Raw genomic sequence first — 9,376 nt, forward strand, 5'->3', positions numbered from 1 at the left:
TCCCGACATCATTCGAAGGGCCACAAGCCCTCTCGCCTTATCGGCTCAGGGCTGGAAGGCTAGTGTACCGTCCAGGTCAAAATCTGACTAACCTCTACTCGGTTGATACCCGACTAAGTTACCAGGCCACAAGCCCTCTTGACTTATCAGCTCAGGGCTGGAAGGCTAGTGTACCGTCCAGTTCAAAACCCGACTTGATCCTCTGTTTGACTGGAAACCACTCGGCCTACAACCGAGTTAACATCTCTACGCGAGCCGACTCACTCCTAGCTCGACTCCACTCGCCTATAAGGGGGTCACTCGGCGCGCACCCGACTGGATCCTTGGTGAGCAAGCCGACTCGGTCCTAGCTCGGTTCCACTCGCCTATAAGGGGGTCACTCGGCGCGCACCCTACTGGATCCTTGGTGAGCAAGCCGACTCGGTCCTAGCTCGGCTCCACTCGCCTATAAGGGGGCCACTCGGCGCGCACCCGACTGGATCCTTGGTGAGCAAGCCGACTCGGTCCTAGCTCGGCTCCACTCGCTTATAAGGGGGGCTCTCGGCGTTTACCTGATTGGACCCTTGGCATAGGCCTAGTCGGTCAAAATCTGACTTGACTAATCCTCACTCATTGCGCGGCCTCGTAGCAAGAATGGTTGAGGAAATCCCTATGTTCTCGGGGCCCATGAGGCCCATGGGCAACGAAGTATAAAACCTAAAACCCTAAGGCTAAGAAGGCAGATTACACTTTTGAATGCTCTGGCTCTAAGGCACGATCTATGAAAAAACTGTTAGGAAGTTAGTTAATTCAGGTTAGTTAGAAGTTAGTTGAAAGAAGAGCTAAATTAGATTTTTGCCAATGTAGCTCTATAGATTGTAATGTGTATAAATACACTTCATTGTGATAATAAATAAGTATTCATTTCAGCAATCACTTTCCAACAACTGGTATCAAGAGCAAGGTTCGATCATTGAGGACCGGGATTGTAATTGAATGTGGTGATCAATTTGCAAGGTCTTCAAGATTCCACGAGGTGTTCATCATTCTTCTCATTGGTCCGAAATTCTGATTAAAGTTGGTGAAAATGGAAACTAATGGTAATGGATTTGGGGGAAATCTTCTTGGTAATCTACCCGTGTTGAATGGCAAGAACTGGGATAGATGGCAGGTGCAGATGAAGGTTCTGTTTGGGTTTCAAGATGTGCTTGAAGTCGTGGAAAATGGAACTCAAGAACTTGTGAAAGATTGTAAAGCCCTTTTCCTCATTCATCAATGTGTGGATGTGGCTCATTTTGAGAAGATCTCTTCTGCCAAAAGTGCAAAAGAAGCTTGGGATAAACTTGTTCAAGTTTATTCAGGAAATGAAAAGGTCAAGAAAGTTAAGCTTCAGACCTTGAGAAGGCAATATGAGTTGCTCCAGATGGAAGAATCAGAATCTATCAGTCAATACTTCACAAGATTGCAGAGTTTAATCAATCTTATGAAGGGTTGTGGAGAAGAGATAACAGATCAAACAGTGGTAGAGAAGGTTTTGAGAACTCTCATCTCAAAGTTTGATCACATAGTGGTAGCGATTGAAGAGTCAAAGGATCTTGCAAAGATGAATGTCCAAGAACTGCAAGGATCATTGGAATCTCATGAACAAAGATTAAATGAAAGAAATGGGGAAAAGAACACTATGCAAGCACTACAGACACAGGTAACAAAACAGAAGTTTGATAAAAAGAAAAATTGGAGTAATAAGGGTAAGAAGGGAAATTGGAAGAATAACAGTGATGGTTCAGTAAAGAAGGAACAAGGTGAGAGCTCGAATCAGAATGAGAAAGGGAACGATAATCAAAAGCCAGCATGGAAAAAGAAGATAGAATGTTATAATTGTGGCAAAAAGGGTCACTTCAGTAGAGAGTGCTGGTTCAACAAGAATAATAAGGGCAATCAGAAGCATGAAAAGGCTAATCTGGCAGCAGGAAGTGATGACTCTGGTGAAGAAGAAATTGTGTTGATGATCACTACTGATGTAAAGGCTTGTGATGAAGATTTCTGGTATCTTGACACAGGATGCTCTAATCATATGACAGGAAATAGAAATTGGCTGTTTGATGTTGATCCAACAGTGAAGCATAAAGTCATGTTTGCAGATGGAAGTTTTACCAAAACAGCAGGACTTGGAAAAGTTGCAATCAAGAGGAAGAATGGCAAGCCAGCTGTGATAGAAGATGTACTTTATGTTCCTGCAATGAAGAGTAACCTGATCAGTCTTGGACAATTGACTCATAAAGGTTTTGAATTTGGTACCAAGAAGAAGGTGCTGAGAGTGTATGATGAAGAACACCATCTGGTTTTCAAATCAACTCTTACAGCAAACAAGACCTTTAAAGCAAAGCTAGATGTGGCTGATTTCCAGTGCTTGATAGCAACTCATCATGATGATGCTAAGTTGTGGCATCTCAGGTATGGACATCTCAACTATGACAGTTTGAGTAGGTTGCAAAGAAATGATTTAGTAAAAGGGCTACCTATGATTAAAACAGAAACTAGAATTTGTGAAGGATGTTTGCTAGGTAAACAACCTAGAAAGAATTTTGCCAAAGCTGTAATTGAAAGAGCTACTAAGCCACTTGAAATAATCTATAGTGATGTTTGTGGTCCCATAGAGCCTGCTACTGTGGGAGGAAACAAATATTTTGTATCATTTGTTGATGAATTTACTGGAATGACTTGGATTTTTCTAATCAAGAAGAAGGAAGAAGTATTTAGTGTATTCAGGTTATTCAAAGTGGCAGTGGAGAAACAGTATGGATATGAAATTCAAATTTTTAAAAGTGATGGAGGTGGAGAATATACATCAAAGGAGATGGCGAGTTTCTGTCAAGAAGCTGGAATCAGTCATGAGATCACTCCTCCATACACACCACAGTTAAATGGCTTGGCAGAAAGAAGAAATAGAACCCTGCTGAACATGACAAGGAGTATGTTGAAAGCAAAGAAGTTGCCCAAGGAGTTGTGGGGAGAAGCAGTAACAACTGCAGTTTACTTACTGAACAAGTCACCAACCAAAAGGCTGGTGAATAAAACACCAGAGGAAGCACTCACTGGTAGAAAGCCATATGTTGGTAACCTGAAAGTTTTTGGATCACTATGCTACAAGCATGTGCCAACAGAGAAGAGAAAGAAGCTTGATGATAGAAGTGAAGCAATGATTCTGGTAGGTTTCCATCACACAGGAACCTACAAGCTCTTTGATCCAAGAACTAGAAGGATTGCCATTAGCAGGGATGTTGTTTTTGATGAAGATGGCATATACAATTGGGAGCTGCTAGAGGAGAAAAATGTGAAGAATCAAGTTCTGCTTCCAATAGAAAACAACACTGAAAGTGAAACTGAGCAGAATTCTTATGAAGTTGAAAGAAGAACTGGAAGGCCTAAAAGAACTAAGAAGCAATCAACAAGGTTGGAGGAATATCATGTCTTTCCAGATAGTGCTATCACTAATGAAGGAGAACTGGTTGAAGAACAATTTCTAGAAGATCAACAGCAGCAGGAAGAACAAGTTCACTGTTTTTCTTGCTGATGTTGAGCCTATAAGTTTTGAAGAAGCTCAAGAAGATCAGGTTTGGAGAGATGCAATGAAGGAAGAGTTAGCCTCAATTGAAAGAAATGAGACTTGGGAACCTGCATGGTTACCAAAGGGGAAGAAACCAATTGATCTAAAGTGGGTGTTTAGGATAAAGAAGAATCCTGATGGTACTATAGCAAAGTACAAGGCAAGATTGGTGGCTAGGGGTTTTTTACAGAAAGAAGGAGTAGATTATGATGAGGTGTTTGCTCCTGTAGCAAGACTGGAGACTGTGAGAATCATCACTGCAGTGGCAAGTTTCAATAGCTGGCCAATGTATCAATTAGATGTGAAATCTGCTTTTTTGAATGGATTTCTAGAAGAAGAAGTCTATGTAACTCCTCCACCAGGTTTCAGTACAAGTGAAGTTGGCAGAAAGGTGTACAAGTTGAAGAAGGCCTTGTATGGTCTTAAGCAGGCACCAAGGGCCTGGAATAAAAGAATTGACAATTTCTTGCAGAAAATTGACTTTGTTAAAAGCAAAGTAGAGTATGGAGTGTACACACTGACCAAGGGAGATAATGTTGTTATCATTTGTCTATATGTAGATGATTTACTTATCACTGGCAGCAATGAAAAATTGATTCAAGAAGTAAAGAAGAAGATGATGCAGGAATTTGAAATGACTGACCTGGGAAGAATGTCATACTTCCTGGGACTTGAATTTAGAGATACTGAAGCTGGCCTGATACTTCATCAAAAGAAGTATGCTACTGAGATGTTGAAGAGATTTAACATGTTAAACTGTAATGCTGCAGTGACACCAATGGAGACTGGATTGAAGCTCGTGTCAAATTCAGAAGAAAAGCAGGTTAACCCAACTCTTTTCAAGCAGATTGTAGGGAGTTTGAGGTATTTGTGCAACAGCAGGCCAGACATTTCATTTGCTGTTGGAATGATCAGCAGATTTATGAGTGATCCAAGACTCTCACATTTGCTTGCTGCTAAGAGAGTCCTAAGATACATAAGAGGAACTCTGGAATTTGGTTTACTGTTTCCAAAGAAACATGATCAACAAAAGGTTGAGTTGGTTGGTTTCTCAGACAGTGATTGGAGTGGTGATGCAGAAGACAGGAGAAGCACTACAGGGTACTTGTTCAAGTTCCTTGGAGTACCTATCAGTTGGAGTTCAAAGAAGCAATCAGTGGTAGCCCTATCATCATGTGAGGCTGAGTACATAGCTGCTGCCTCAGCAGCTTGTCAAGCAGCATGGATCAGATTCTTGTTGAAGGACTTGAAGGTGAAGCTCAACTCTACTGTGAAGCTTCAGGTGGACAACAAATCTGCTATCAACTTAGCTAGTAATCCTATTGCACATGGGAGGACAAAGCACATTGAAACCAAATTCCACTACATACGAGATCAAGTTGAGAAGAAGAAAATTGAACTGCAATATTGCAGCACAGAACAGCAAGCAGGAGATGTGCTTACAAAAGCACTTGGTGGACAGAAATTTAAGATGATGAGAGAACTACTTGGAGTCATAAACATGGATAACCTGAATTAAGGAGGTGTGTTAGGAAGTTAGTTAATTCAGGTTAGTTAGAAGTTAGTTGAAAGAAGAGCTAAATTAGATTTTTGCCAATTTAGCTCTATAGATTGTAATGTGTATAAATACACTTCATTGTGATAATAAATAAGTATTCATTTCAGCAATCACTTTCCAACAAAAACCCTAGTCCACCCTTTGGTTGGAACAAAATCAAATCTCTACTTTTAAGAATTCTAACACTCATTTTCTAATTATTAAGTTAATCTTAGTGATTAATATATATATATATATATATATATATATATATATATATATATTATATTATACACATATCTATATGAATATTGACAAAATAGAAGAAAAACTTTCTTTCTCGAGGAAAGCAATTTTTATTTTTATTATTGTTAATTTCACATGATAATTTCCTTCTCTTTTCTCATTTTTATTTTATGTCTGGTGAGTAAAGTTCACTCTTACTTGATTTCCATAATTTTTATTTTTATTTTTTCACTTTTACTTGATTTCCATCGTTTTTTATTTATTTTCACGATATTATCATTATAAGAAGTGTGAAACTTTATTTATTTATCAGAATTATATTGAGAACATTAAATTAAATATAAAACTCTATATATTCTATGATAACCCCACCACTAATGAATTGGTTTGCAGACCGAATCATTGAACTTGTAAGGCGCAGATTTTAACTCAATAATGTTTTCCTCATTTAAATGTAGACTTAATTGAGTTAACCCGTATTTAGTCCACGTGTTTACATATTTACGAGCATTTGCAATAGGGTTACTTATAAGTAACTTCTATGTCACATCAGTTCTTTTTTATTTTATGGGTTACTTAAATTTTAGTAAAGTTGTTTGTAGAAGCTTTAGTGCTAAAATTTAAATAACTATAAAGTGAAAAAGAGCTTATGTGACATGATGTGGCATAAGAAATTTCTTATAAGCAATTCTCACCGGAGATGCTCTAACCCGTATAAAAAAAAACTTTTTCTTTTTGATCCATTCATCAACCTTTTTTTATAGCGTTTTTAGATATTATAATGTTTTATTTATTTATTTAGGTCCTTGGACTAGGCCACTAACTCATGGGCCACTTTTTTCATTGGTCTATTTTCATCACGAACCAACCTTACTCGGCTTGCCTATATGGAAACAAACGCAAACTGAACATATGCAAAACTGAAATCAATTATCAACGCTTAAACAAGTAAATTCTTATTCCTTCAATTAAAAGAGCCGGTGGTAGTGGGAGGAGATGTGATAAGCAGTGGAAAATACTAATGGTATGTTTTTTTGTTAAGAAAACAAAGAAAGTTAAAGGAAACGAAGTGAAAAGAAAAAAAACATGAGAAAGGAAAAGAATATTACATGAGATGATTTTTATATTATTTGGTAGAAAAAAAATTGTTTGGTCAAATGAAAGAAAGTAGAAAGAAAGGAAAAAAAAATGTATATATAAAATGACATGAATATTTTAGGTGAATAAAAAATATTTAAAAATAAGGGTAAATTAAAATTTTCAATGATAAATAATTTTTCTAACTACTTTCCATTCCAATACAAAAGAATGGAATAAAGTTGAGTCCTTCTTAACTTTGTCTTTTTTCCTTCCCGTTTTAAAACCCTTTTAAGGAATGACTAATTTTGATATTGTTATGATATTAAGGGACTTTCATCGAAGATTTTTTAGCAATATCAAATATTAAGTGAATCTAACAATTGTTTTGACCCAGAACATTCAATGAATGTAATCTAATTTCCTCTAAACTTAGTCATCCCTTTATATATTGACATGGCGTTATAGACATAAATCTCATACTTTTTGCTTCGATTTTGCAGATTGTGTTATGTCATTATTGCTGTTTATAGGCCCATGATCTTAACATTTATAGTCATTATTTTGTTTGTTTCGAGAATCACATGATTTCATCACTTATTGTTCGATTGGAGAAGTAGGTTAGCCAAAGTTTGAGTATCCTTGTATTGTATGTTTCTCTATTGATCTAGGCGTTCGATTCTTAGTCATTCATGGAGAAGGGCATGGTCAGCTTACGATCGAGGCCTAAATATTTGTTTAGAGAGCCTCTCGATCAGTGGGAGACCACAACGGTATAGATACCAATTTTTTTTTCTTTATAATCATTTTTGTTACTTTAATTTCTTTCATTTTAAGTGTACTATAACAATTTGCCACATGTTTATTAAAGTAAAAATGGTGGAAAAATAGGAAAGAAATGAGTTGAAAATATAAAAATTGGGATTGTTCGTGTTAGAAGTCCTTAGTCAACCAATCAATATAAGTATAACTTAATTTTAAAAATTTAACTTGTAAAATAACGATTATTCTCCTTCATTCCCTCACTTATATACTCTAATTTAGTCATACCATTAATCAATGAAATCTCTAATAATTTAGTTGTATGAAGATAGATAGGTAAGAAAACAAAAAAAGTATGTTTCACACTTTTATTTATTTATTATTTATAGCATGTAGTCTAATATACCAATAATAATCATCATTAAAATATACATGAGTATCATTTTAAAATGTGAGTAAGAACTTAATTCGATTTCACTAAAGTTACTAATAAGATAAAATTGTTTTCACTTATATATGTTATTTTAACTATATGCTAGTATCATTAACCGACATAAATCACCTCCAATAAATAGAAAAATATACTTGCACTTTGCATAAATCAAATGAGTAATAATATATTTATAATACTTCAAATAACAATATGTATAATATTTTTTTGTCTCTCTTAATCATTAATAAATAGTGGGAAAAAAAAGAGATAAAAAATAATGGTGCATAATTATTTAACAAAATTATGTTACAAGTATCATTTTTCAAATAAAATATCTATTAACAATGGTCTCTTTGTTGGTATTAATACCAACATAAATCCAAATTCAGGAGGTACAATTGTATATCCATAGATTCAACAAGGTGGTAATGTATAAAAAGAAATCGAACAGGGTCGGTTGTCCTTGAACCACTCATTCCCGTAGCCATAGGTAACAACCAATGGCCCATCAATTCATGAGGCGTGGCACCAATATAAATATAATTGGAAGACAACACAACAGCAAAGACTACTACAGAGGGTTGTGATGAAGAAGGTCTCACATTCATTCATTATTGACCGACCATGAGTGGAAGAGAGTTATAAGGTACATTACCTTTCCGACCTTCTCTTAGGTTTCCGCGTACCCCACCACTTGCCCATTCCCATTACCACTCAAAACTCTGCACTTACCAACCGCACTGTCAACGCCACACGAACTCACGCAAACAATCATGCGCCATGTCTTCACCATAACAACATACGTGCCCGTTAATTCATTCCACAACTCTAATTTGGTCATACCAATAATACATTCAATTCATTCTTAACGATGCTAAATATGTACACACTATGTTCATCGTGAATTTTTTTTAAAGAAATTTTACCAATTACTTTTAATGAAATTTCATTTTTCTTTCATATGATTTGAGCTCAAAATCTTACTTAAGAATACTAAGTCAAATATTATTTAGATTATTTTACTGTTATTTTTTTTTAAACAAGTATATTATTAATACGAAATACCTAATATTTTTTAAATAATTAATCTCTACTTAAAAGCTTACTAATTGAATTTTATTTTTTAATCACATTTATTTCTTCATTCCCAATACTTAAAGGAACATTTCGCGGAAATGAAACCAACAATATTGTAATGCAGAGAGCTTGTGTTCCTTCCTTACGGTTGACAATACACCATTCAATGAACTTTGTGTAAGGAAACAAAATTAGTTATAGAAAGTTTGAGAGGATAAGTGATCGATCGACCTCTATATAATTAACAAGCTTTCATTCTTAATTTGGTAGACTTTTATGGGCTTCTTTGTTATGTATATTGAAAGGACTTTATTAGAATAAAATAATATTTGCTTGAATTATATTTACGTTTTGACAACCATTCATTTATATTTTCACGTGAAAAATATTATAAATATTACACTATTAAGATCGAGATGGCATGAAGTGGAATTTATTTAACATTATTAAAAAAATAGATAAGAAATTTTTTTAGAAGTACGATGGTGAGCGGCTCTGTTAGGGTTTTGGAGAAGGAGGCATCATCCGACGATGACCCCCTTTTGCAAAGTATGAAAAAAGTCAAAACGAGGTTGATGACGGAGAATCCTCATCCCCAAATAAAAATACCTCGAAATCATATATGGAATGCCTTTTATCTTCCAGTGGGGAAAGCTTT

This window comes from Cajanus cajan, chromosome 9 (assembly GCF_000230855.2).
Source record: "Cajanus cajan strain Asha chromosome 9, NIPB_CcT2T_4, whole genome shotgun sequence".
Taxonomy (NCBI): Eukaryota; Viridiplantae; Streptophyta; class Magnoliopsida; order Fabales; family Fabaceae; genus Cajanus; species Cajanus cajan.